A 12,448-nucleotide genomic window follows, 5' to 3' on the forward strand; every position below is an offset into this window, starting at 1 on the left:
ATCCTTGATCATACGGAACCCAACTGTTCCTTTGTGCCGTCATCCTGCTAGTCTTCAACAGTTTCATAACAAACTGTCACATATACGAAAATAGTACCGTATGGATAATCCTTCCACTAAGCAAGTTCCTAGAAAAGATTGGAGGGGTCATACCGGTCCCGCTTAAAACTCAATCTCCTAGACAGAACTTTTTAGGCCATATCTATCCATCGTACTGTCTTTCCATATATACAACCATTTGCTAGCTTTGTTGTGGCTTTCCTTTACATGTGATCTGGGGTATCCTGGTTTTATACTTGATTTCTCAACATCTGGTGAGACTATCAGTGCTTAGATTCATCAAAATTGGTCTTCATCAAATTTCACTCTCCACCTCAAAATTGTCCACATGATCGGGTGTCTAGAGTGTCCCAATTTTTCCTTCCCTTAAGGCAATTAAAATTCCCCATATAATGGTTCAACAGATGTAATTGGGTAAACATGTGTGATTTCTTCTTCTTCATCTCTATCGACCACCATGATGACCATCGGATGCCTCCTAATCGGGCAATCTCTCTTTAATAATTCACCATCACCATTTTTTATCTCAATCTCAATGATCGGACCATACCATTGCATCCGGAACGATCAAATTAGTTGGAAACAAGTCTGAAATAGTCCAAATCGTACTTCAGACGGCTAAGATTTGATCAAAACAATTCTAGCCTAATAAACGACTCAGATTCAGTCTCAAAACCGGCTGCACGTAGACTCCACCACACAGAATCCTGTCCCTCGACTAGCGGCTCGGCTCGGCTCACTCTCGGCTTGCGGCTGGTGACATGGCAATGGGTCCCACAGTGATGACGTGGTTGCTCACTCTTGGCTTCGTCTCTTCCTCCTCTACACAGTGGTATGGTCAAAACACAAGTTTGACAACTTTCATTTTTGAGCAAAATCAAACACCACTTTGAACCATGTGCTCTGATACCAATTGTTGGGAATTCTGACCGGTAATGTTCTGATACTTGCTCATAAGAGGCCAAAAACACTGACACAATATTTAATGTGGTTCGACAAATAGCCTACATCCACGGGAGAGAGTCTATATTATTAGAGATTAGAGAAAGAATACAAAACAAATACATGGAGGAGGAGGATTACACCCTCTCATACTCAACTCTCAATTCTCTTTGTTGCACTTGCAGCTGCTGCAATGGCAGCAAAGCTGCTACCATTCCTCTCTTTCTCTCTACTTTCTTTACATTCTCACAAAACTCTTCATATTTTGCTCTCTAACATATGTCTCTATTTATAGGCATTCATGGAGGCTCTTCTTGGTTTGTTGTCAACATTGGTGGCCACCAACTCTAACTCATTCAACAATGGTGGCTATCAATAGTCAATAATCAATGGTTGATGCCTTATATGAAATGACAACCAACCTAATATCCTGTACAAAAATATACAAACTCAGATTAAAAATACAAGAAAAAAGTGTAAATGTTTGATATTTCTATAGCATTGCGTGTAAATGTTCTTCCATTCGCTATATTAATATGCCACGAGTTAACTCCAGATTGATGTTATGAAGAAGTTTAGGGAAGCAAGAGTGGCCATCCCGACGAGAAGGACGAAAGAATTGACGTGGTAGGCAAGTGGAAAATGGATTAATTATGATAACCACTGTATCAGTCCCTTAGTTATATATAAATTATCAATTAGGACCTCAAACTATCAATTTTATCGTGGTGGTCCCTAATCAACATACTTTCCATTAATCATAGATCCTACTATTAAATTAATTAGATAACTAGTTGTTACTATGCTTTTACAGGAGTAATTCCATCCATTTATTTTAAAATTCAAGGAACCAAAATCTCATGTGTGAGATATATATGAAAATAAATACAATATGGACAAGATATCTATTTGAAATGATCTAAGATTATATTCTGCCCGTTGTCTATAATTAATAATAATAGACAAGAAAACAAAAAGGAAAACTGCTAGGCCTGTATCTTGCATGAAATCTTAATCACACAAACCAGATTTTCTCATGATTTCTTGATTATGGAAGATCCCTTGTCCAAAACCTGTATCTGAAATAAGATTCTTACATTAATTTCCATGTATAAATTAAGTCCCGAATAGCATAGCCTCCAAATTAATCGTCCCCTATGCAATCAACAAAGCATCCATGTATGGGTAATTAAGAAGTAATAAATAGAAAAACATCAAAATTAAGTGTCACTACGTTGTTCTTAGATGTTGTTAACCCGGATCAGATCCCAAATCACAGTTGGAAAATATAGTCTCACATAGTGACCATGCTCATATAGAGGCAACCTCTCTCTGTAGTATACAAGAAACAGCAAGCCTAGCCCTATAAATAAGAGGCATTCTTAAAAAAAAAAAATCAAAATCAAAATATACAAAAGAATCATCCAGGCATGAATCCCTTATTCACAAGGAATTTCATTCTGCTAATATCATCTGTGTTACTGATCCTTACTACTTGTGATGCATTTTGTTTTCTTCGAACAGACGTACATTTGAATATTACAAACCAGTTGGGTTCAGGCCTGGACCTTACCATCCAATGCAAATCGAGGGATGACGACCTTGGCGTGCATGTAGTCCCTTTTGATGGTTATTATACAATGGATTTTTGTTCCAATATTTGGGGAACTACACAATTCTATTGCGGCATGACATGGTCAGGTAAACTCCATTGGTTTGATATTTTCATTGCTGAAAGGGATTCTCATCGCTGTGGTGATTGTACTTGGCGAATACTTCCAGAAGGCCCTTGTATGACTTCTAATATTGGTGAGTCAAAAGAATACGTATGCTATCAATGGAATGGCGAGCCATTTTAGAAATCTCGTAGCATAAAGTAGAGCTAAAAACTCTGTTAAGCATGTGGTTCTCCACAAATTACTAGCTCAATCCATGCACTCCAAGACTCCATGTTAAAAGATATATTTATTTTGCTTGTTTTGCATTTTAGCAGTTTTGTTGGTTGATTGATGAGTGATGGATGCGGAGGTGTTTGGTATATGTGTGGACTCAGCCATGGTAAGAATTTCACGATGAAGTTAATTCCCTCAAAATGGAATCGTTTTATTTTGGCTGTTAATGCCATTCCTTTCCAGATTTTCCATAATCTCTCCTCACAATATATCTACAACGCATAATTCAAAACAAGTACTTTTGTTCGTCTTCTTTGTTTCTTGTTGAGTCATTTCTTTCACTGCTAAAGCTGATATACAAGCCATGCAACAGAGAAAAACTTGTTAAACGAGATTAAGACTGTTAAAGCTGATATTTGTTGAATATTAGATGAGCCAGAAAGAAGGTGAATTAAGTAATAATTTCAGCAAATAATAACTGTAGAGGAGAAACAAGAACTGTGCCCAAACAAGGTAAGGGAATGGAGTTGGTTTCTACATACTTTTCATGAAGGGTTTTAATTGCGAGAGAGAGAGATTTTGTTGAGTATGCGATCAAAATCCCATATTGGTTAAAAATGGGGAGGATTAAGGGTATATAAGGATGGACAAATATCTTTATTGGCATGAAGCCTTTTGGATATAACCTAAAAGCAAATCCATGAGGGCTTAGGCTTAAAGTGGATAATATCATACCAATGTGGAGAGACCTTTTAGATATAACCTAAAAGCAAATTCATGAGGACTTAGGCTTAAAGTAGATAATATTATACCAATGTGGAGATAGGTGGTGTCTATAATCCTTATAAATTTACCTGTAAAAAATTAAAATATTTGTGCAATGTGTTAATGAGTTTCTCCACACATTAGGATAAAGAGATTTGTCACTTTTCATGATTGCAGTTATATTAAAATTCAAATTGTTTAAGATAAATCAAATTATTGCAAGTTAAGAGAAAGAACAGAATGAGAAAACTAAAATAAATTAGATTAGTGAATAATAAAGCATTGATTAATACAAAAATATCATGTTTCAATATAAAGAAAGCTTGATAACTTGTAGAATTCACAAGCATGATGAAGATTATTATAATTTTCAAAATAATAATTATTATTATAATTTTAAAATTCAAAAATAAGAGTTGTGTTAGGATAAGGCTCAATTAACAAATTGATGATCTAAATATTAATCATAATTTTCTTTAATTGTATCTTAGTTTTAATTAAAAAATATAAAAAAAAACCTAGAAAAAACTAATTTCTAGTTAATGAGATTATTGCCCTAGTTATTAATGGATGATTTGATAGATTAATTCTCTAGTTAATAAAATTAGTGCCCCATTAATAAAAAAATTAGAAAAACTAATTCCCTAATTAATAGAATTGATATCCTGGTTAAACAACTATATAAAAAACTAAATCCCTAAATAATGAGATTAGTATCCTAATTAAAGAATCTAGTTGATTTATTAATAGAACAAGTGTTTGGTTTAGGCTATAGATGATCTTGATACATCCTCAAAATTGGTACTAATGGTATTTATTTGCAGAGATAAGAGTATAGCAAGAAATAAATTATTTGATAAATGATGATGTAAATATATATATGGAATGGTCTATGGCTCGGCAAGAATAGGCTGGCAGAGCAGTTTCCAAGATGATAAGGCTTCCTCGATTGCTAGTATGGGATGGTTTGTCTTGGATTTGGAACTTCAAATGGAGAAGGCCTCTTAGAGACAGTGAGATAAATTTATTCAATGCCTGCCTTGTTTAGTTTATTGTCAGAAGTTATTTTTTCCAGCGAGTTAAAAAACAGATTGATTTGAAAACCATCCACAAATGGGATGTATTTTGTTAATTCCACGCGTGGACTTCTTTCTCTCCCATGTCAGCCCTGCAATTCTATTTCCTTCAATGGTATATGGAAAGGAGTAGTCCCCCCCAAGGTTGAAGTATTTTGCTGGCTAGCTATTCTGAATAACATCAACACTATAGGGGTTCTGATGACTAGAAGAGGCGTCATTGCAGCTGAGGATGCTTTATGTCCTATTTGTTCATTGGATATAGAATCCGTTGATCATCGATCTCCTCATGTTTTGTCACAACCACTGGAGGATCTGGAATAAATTCATAGACTGGTGGGGTCGCATAGTGTTGCCCAAGCAATTTGTATGATCTTTTTCCTCAGTGGGAAGTGCTGGTGAATTGGGAATTCCAAAGAAAGTTCTGGTTTATGTTATTTTTTGCCATTATTTGGTCTCCATGGCTTCTCCGTAACGAGTTGATCTTCAATAATAAACAATCAGACTATGATACCGCTTTTCTGCTCATATTAACAAAGCTGTGTGTGTGGATTAAAGCCCTACATTCTGATTTTCCATACTGTGCTCTGGATTTACTTGATTTGCCGATGGTATGTGTGAAATACAGGGCCTTTGGATGTATTTGGTGTCTCTTTGTGCCCATGCTCTGTTATTGCTCCTTCCATATCAGGCTTACTGTGTTTCAATCTGGAGATTGGTTGTGAAGACCGACTTTCGTTCATTTTAAGGGCTGAAGTTTTCTGAGATTCATTAATGCTGCTGGGGTCTTAAAGTTTTTTTTAATTAATATAAATATTTGGGCTAGTTTATGTATACCTAGATTAATTTTATCAGTCTTAAAATTAATAATCATATAAGTTTATATAAGTTTATAGTGAAGTTGAAATTTATAGGACTCAAACTGAAATAAACTTAAAACCTAACTAATGGAGTTACATTTCTCAAGATTGAATCTTTAAATTCTTTGTCCTGAAGAAGTCTGCTGTTGGTGGTAGATTGGAGGAAGGATTCGTCATTCTGGATTTGTGTTAATTTATTGGCTTGCATCTTATTTGGCGATGCTTTTTGCATGTCTTCCTCTTGTTTCTTACCCACTGGGTTGTTTTTTCTGCCATTCCCTGGCTTTAACCTTTTGCTTATCAAAAACTAAAAAAAAAAAAAACAAAGAAGCAAGTCTGAGTTGACTAACCATTAATAGAAAAACATGAATATTCAAGAGCAGCTTATAATTCCCAAAACATTGCTTCACTTACATATGCAATTATTGCTATTATCATGAAGAAACTAAATTAATTGAAGAAAAAGGGGGAAAAAAAGAGAGCAATAAAGGCCATCATCTTCATCGTCCCCACCAGCAGAAGTCACAGCTGGATTGAGACAATTAGCTGATGTCGCCGCCTCTGAAAATTTGAAATCAGAACCAAAACCTCTGGATTGTTGCAAGGTTTGTGAAAAAACCTGATACTTAAGAATATCAGCATCACTCGTACTCCTCCTAGCATACTTCATGGGCTTTTCAAAGTGAGAAACCTTAATCTCAGTCCTCACTTCTTCCATGCTGTCTTCTAGGCCCTCGATCTTCCTCTAGATATCCTATCCGAGGTCCTCTATTAATAAAAGTTAGGAGTTGGTTCAAAACTCTATCCGCCGCACCACCAGCATATCTTACACTGTTTCCTCTTTGAATAGCAATGGAGTCAAGCTCATCAAAAAAATAGGACACAAGGCGCTGGCTGGCGTGCCTTTTTTCGGAAACATCCCTTACAGTGGCTTCACTCTCTCCAAACCACATGGTTGGAAGCTCAGCACCCTTGATGCTTGTCGTGATTTTAGCCCTGTATGAAAAATAAAAAAATATTATAAAAAAATATAAACAGTGAAAAAAGATGTCAGTGCATCCAAAAAATAGGTAAAAATTAATTGAGGAGGTTAAAAAATACTAAGATTAAAATTTAACAGTATTTTATTGACTGATGACAGCCTTGTTAACAAAAAAAAATTATTTTGAGTAAGAAAAATCCAAAATCAGATGTTTATGGACTCAATTAAATTTTATTGAAGGTTTAATTGAATTTATTAGAGTTTGATTGCAAGAAAATTTGATTTTGGAGTCAATTCGAGCTTTAATTAGAAGAAATTAAAGTTATGGGGTCAAATTATAATTTTTAGAAGTTAATTTGGTCAAATCAGGAGCTTAATTACATAAATATTAGAGTTTGATGATCAATTAGGGACTTAATTGAAGAAATCTGAAACCAAGGACCAAAATCCAAAAAGGCGTGTAAGTATAGCGATTGGAATTAAAACCGGATCAGGGGCCCAATTGAAGAAATTAGAAGTTTATTGCTTAATTGAGGGTCAAATTGCACTAATTCAATACCAAGGATCAAAGTGAAAAATACAATCAACTTTAGGGTCGCTGGTGGAGTTTTGGCAGAGATGCAATTGCCTTGATTTTAAATAACATTGTAATTTAGGACTTAATTGAGCAAATTACAAATTGGGAACCATTATGAAAGTTGACACATTTGCCACCTTTTTATTTAAATAAAATGACGCGTTTTGACCAAAACAACGCTGTTTCATTCACTGTTCACAAAAAAGGCCCGAATGGTGCCGTTTTGAATGACACCTATGTCTTCTTCTTTCCCTAGACAAGTGAAGTAGGGGAAAAAGAAGATTTTTCTTCCTTCCTCTGCCACTGTCATCAATGTCAAAAAGACGCTAACTCCTTCCAAAAAGATGCCAACTTGCCACATTTTCCATGTGCTGAAGAGGTTGTGGAGGGGCGGCAGTATAGTGGCCGCCCCAGCCAAATTTTCCTCCCCTATTTTTGCTTATATAAACAGGGGAAGGGGACTAAAAAACCTAGAGGATAGAGAGGGAGAGAGAGACAGAACGAGAGAGAAGATGAAGAGTATAAATGGGGAGAGGGAAGATAGAAAAAACAAAGAAAAGGAAGGAAAAAACAGTAAAGGAAAAACAAAAACAGAGGAAGGAGGAGGAGAAACCACTGCCCACCGTGCCTCCACCGCCAGCATCACTGCCATTCCAATGTTGTCGCACAGTGCACGTTTGCAGGTAGGGAGAAGCTAGTTCCTGTGCTTATGCACAATAACCAGCTAATATAGGCTAGGCCGAGCCGAGCCTATACAGTTGGGCCAGGTTCGGCCTAGCCTATGTATTTGGGTCCTGACTCAGCCCATTTTTTAAAAAAAAATTCAAATGCTTTTTTTAGAATTTTTACAATTTTTCTGCATATTTTTTTTTTATGTAATCTTGATTAATGTCGAACAATATTTTTAAGTGGTAAAAATATAAATATGGTATTAAAATACCTGTTTTTCATCAAAACTTTCAAAAAATACAAAAAATTGAAAAAAATAAAAAATATTTTTGTGCATATAGTCAAGGGTCTCAAAGCAAAAAAAAAATCATATTATATTTTTCATGCACCAAAAACAATATTTTAACATGCATTTTGCTTTAATAACCAGTTTATTAAAGTCAAGAGAACATTAGCTAAAATTTCAAAACCAACGAAAAAAAATTATTTTGTTTGTTGCTTAGTATCCGGGATATGACATTACACGTAATGGTATTCCATATATTTAATTTTTTTTTTAACAAGAGAACAGTTAGGTTTAACTACATTTTAAGATAAGAACCTTCTTATTGCGGAGCACTTGTCTTGAACCTTAGATAGACCAATAATTAAAAACCACAAAACAAGACTTTTATATTTGATAAGATAACAATGCAGCCTACCTTAGGTAGGGTGTATTTAAGGTGCTAATACTTTTCCTTTACGCAACTAGTCTTCGTACTTGATCTCTGAGACTAGTTAGGATTCCTAGTAACCAGAATACTAGGTGGCGACTCCCATTCAAATTTTTTATTGATAAGAAACACAAGAATTCGTTATCTCTTTATATTTTATCAAAAATACACCATATTCCTTTTTTTATCTAAATGATGGATGATCACCGTAACTCCACGAAATAATGCTAATGAAATTAGCTTGACATTCATAGGCAATAGCCTTAGCCAGCAATGTTTTGCCACAGCCAGGACCATAGAAAAGAACTCCTTTAGAAATTGACATGCAAAACTTCTCATATTTCTCAGGATGCTCCACCGGATATTGAACAGTCTCTTGAATCTCCATCTTCACCTTCTCAAGTCTACCAATGTCCTCCCATCTAACTTTGGGAACTTCCACAATGATCTCACGAAGAGCAGAAGGATTGCTGGTTCCGATAGCGATGTTGAAGTGCTTATTTGTAACAGCCATGGAATTAAGAATCTCAGCATCATTGGTATCATCTTCCAAATCAATGATGTCCATATTCTTCTCCCTAATGCATTGTAGGGCAGCTTCTCCTGCAAAGAGAACCTTGATCTGCACCGACATGCCCCTGAATTCCATTGGCTACCTTTTCCAAGTCCACATCTTCAGAGAGCTTCATCTTCTTTGTATGGACACGAAGAACCTCAAGGCGACCAACTTCATCTGGAACACCAATATCTATTTCTTTGTCAAAACTTCCATACCTCCTTAATTCAGGGTCTAGACTTTAGCTCCTATGACAGTAACATGGTCACGAGCCTTTAGCCCACCCATAAGAGTCAGTACGTAGTTGTTCTTCTCTCTACCTCCCCACCAGTTTTCTCATGTTCGGGAGCGATTGAATCAATCTCATCAATAAATATAATTGCAGGAGCATTCTTTTCAGCTTGTTTGAAGGTGTAAAACTCTGGTTAGTAAGATTTCAGGAAGACCAATTCACATATACGGAGTGTTTAACAAAAATAAATAAATAAACAAGAAGCAGAAAACAAGAAATCCAATTAATCTAATATGATCTCTCAGTGAAATAGAGATTTCCTTATGAAATTGTGGAGATGGGAGTATGTAACTGCAGATGCAAGATATATATATATATAAAGTACCCTTTGTGGAAGCAGTTATACGACTTTCTGGTGTGAAATTAGCAAAAGTGAAAATCTTCTTGCACATCCCTTGGTTAATTCATTCTCAATCAACTAAATTCTAAAGTAGAAGGATAATGTGCTTTTCTTCTTTTTTAATTGGATAATACATATGCTCTGATTAATCAACAATGGACCCTAGATTATATGATGCAGCTTTCAAAGGAAATGTCAATGCTTTACTAGAATTAATTCAACACGATACCCTCGTCCTCCATAATGTGACACTCACAACATCAAACACTCCTTTGCACATTGCTGCACTCCTCGGTCATGCCGCGTTTGTCATGGTGGTGATGCAATGCTGTCCTCAGTTTGCAACAGAACTTCACGAGCAAGGTGTTACTCCCATATCCACCTGACATCCGCAGAAGGCCACTGTGAGGTTGTGAGGCAAATGTTGGTTCGTCAACCTGATGTTGCTTTTATAAGAGAAAAAGATGGCAAGGATTTCCTCCACAGCTGCCAACTCCTGAAGGATAAGTTCTTGATACAGGAGTCCATTTACTTCTTTTTTTCCCCTCTGCTCATCAGACATGTACATGCTTCATTTAAGGAAACCATCTATACACAAACGCGCTAAGTTATTTCTGCTTCTGCTTCTTCTTCTTTTAATAATAGTAGGGTATTATTATAGAAAGGTGGCAGAGCCAAAGTTAGAGGCTAGCTAGCATAAAATAAAAACAGAGGACAGGGGGAGGAAGTAATAACATATCCAACCTTTGGAGCCTATTTGCTATAACGATGCCTTCCCATTCTCTAAACAAACTCAAACATCTGTGTGTAAAGCTTTTTTTCATTTGTGTTCAATCATAGAGCCTCCGGACAATGAAGACTTCTGTTTTCGGAGGTGATTTTCCTTTCCATCATTTGACTTGCTTGGAAGCCGTGTAAATAAAGGCTGTGTACTCCCCTTATGAAGCCCAAGGCCTGTTTACAAAATTAATTAGGCATATACGCCTAGCCCATTTCTTTTTAACTATTACATTACGTCCTTCGGTTTAATTGGGGATTTAATTGTTTGTTTGAGATAATTGCAGAGGAATTTTGATGGATTCATAGACGTGAGAAGTGCTATTAAACCAGGTATCGCCACACGGTCAACCTGATGATCCAAAAATTTAGGATTGGCCTCAGATCGGGTTTTACTGTTAAATTAGGTGGAAGTCAACCTAATTAAACTATATCAATCTATTAAGTTAACTTAAGATTCAGTTAAAATACAAGTGAAATTAGATTTATCTTTTAAAATGATATTATAATTTAAAAAAATATATATTAAAATAATATTATTTTAAATTAATTACTATACCAATAAATTGAATAAATTTTATAAGTAGTTATGAATGAAAGAAAGAAAGAAAAAAGATGGACAAAGCAAGCCCCAAAAGTAGTATAAGAAGAAACAATAGTGAGAGATATAGTTATCAAATCTAGGGGGTTGATCCGGCTAAAGAGCTACATCATGATTATACGAGTTTTTCCAGGTCAATTCGAATTAACCTAAAAAATAATAATAAATTGAAATTTTAATATTTCATATGAAAAATTAAGAAACAATTCATGTAAATATATGTTATATATATTATAAATAATAAAGTTTAAAAGATTATTTCAAAAGATTTTTCATCTCACATTGAAAATATACTATATTAATATGTAATTCTTTTAAATTGAGGTATTTGAATAAAAAAGATTTTTTATTTTATATTAAAAAGACATAACTTTTTTATTGTGAATATAAAATATATATACTAAAGGACTTCAAATCTTACATTGAAAAAATAATTTTTTTCTTATGAATATAAAGTACATATACTAAAGAGCTTCAAATGCCACATTAAAAAAAATAAAACATTCCTCTAGTATTTATATAATGAACTTTGAAAAGATTTAATAATATATATATATATATAAGAGTCTTTGGCTAAGAGAAAAAACACATTTTTTAAAAAAATATCCCAACCGGGCTTTGTTGTGTCGCCTAGGTTTTGCTCATCCCGGTTTTTTACCTTATCCAAACTAGTTCAACTACCAAGTCCACCCGTAGGTCTGGGTCAAGTTTAATAGCTATGATAAAAGAACATATGGGAACTAATTTTTATTAACTAAATAAACTTATGTTAGGGAGTTATAATTATTAATATTAAATTCAAAATACATGTTGCATATATTTAAATATGTTATGTAGTTTAATAAACTTAGTTTTGGCTGGATTGATTATGTTGTAAATTGACTTGTTTAATTGATTAGATTTAATTTAATCAACTTTTACTTGTATTTTTTAAACTTGAACAAAATTAGGTTTCATATTAACTTATTAGCCCTCAATTGAATTTAATTACATGATTAAAATCACATTGTAGAAAAAAATTGAATTGCATAAAAGTAATTAACCGAAAACTTGTATTCCTTCTTGTAAAGTTGAACCCATGTCATTTTATTTTTTTAATGGAAAAACATGAATAAAAGGTTAACGCTTGGGAGCTCGCTTTGCATGACAATGATGGATACAGAAGACTTGCTACTTTTTTTTATGGGAATAACATGTGGAAATTAATCATGCTTTAATTTTGATGGCGATGGCAAAATAAAAAAATATCGTTTATAAAATGAACAAAAAATAATAATATTTCTAAAATACTTCATGTCATTGTCATGTCAACAAGTTTTCCTTTTTCTATTTCTAAAGTAATTATT

At 34.3% G+C, this 12,448-nt stretch overlaps 1 pseudogene; it reads right to left on the minus strand.

The window, feature by feature from the left end:
* Positions 1 to 5,980: 5,980 nt before the first annotated feature.
* LOC105121301 (cell division cycle protein 48 homolog pseudogene) lies at positions 5,981 to 9,776 on the minus strand (annotated as a pseudogene).
* Between the last annotated feature and the right edge of the window lie 2,672 nt (positions 9,777 to 12,448).

The sequence above is a fragment of the Populus euphratica genome, unplaced genomic scaffold (assembly GCF_000495115.2).
Source record: "Populus euphratica unplaced genomic scaffold, PopEup_1.0 scaffold31.1, whole genome shotgun sequence".
NCBI classification, from domain to species: domain Eukaryota; kingdom Viridiplantae; phylum Streptophyta; class Magnoliopsida; order Malpighiales; family Salicaceae; genus Populus; species Populus euphratica.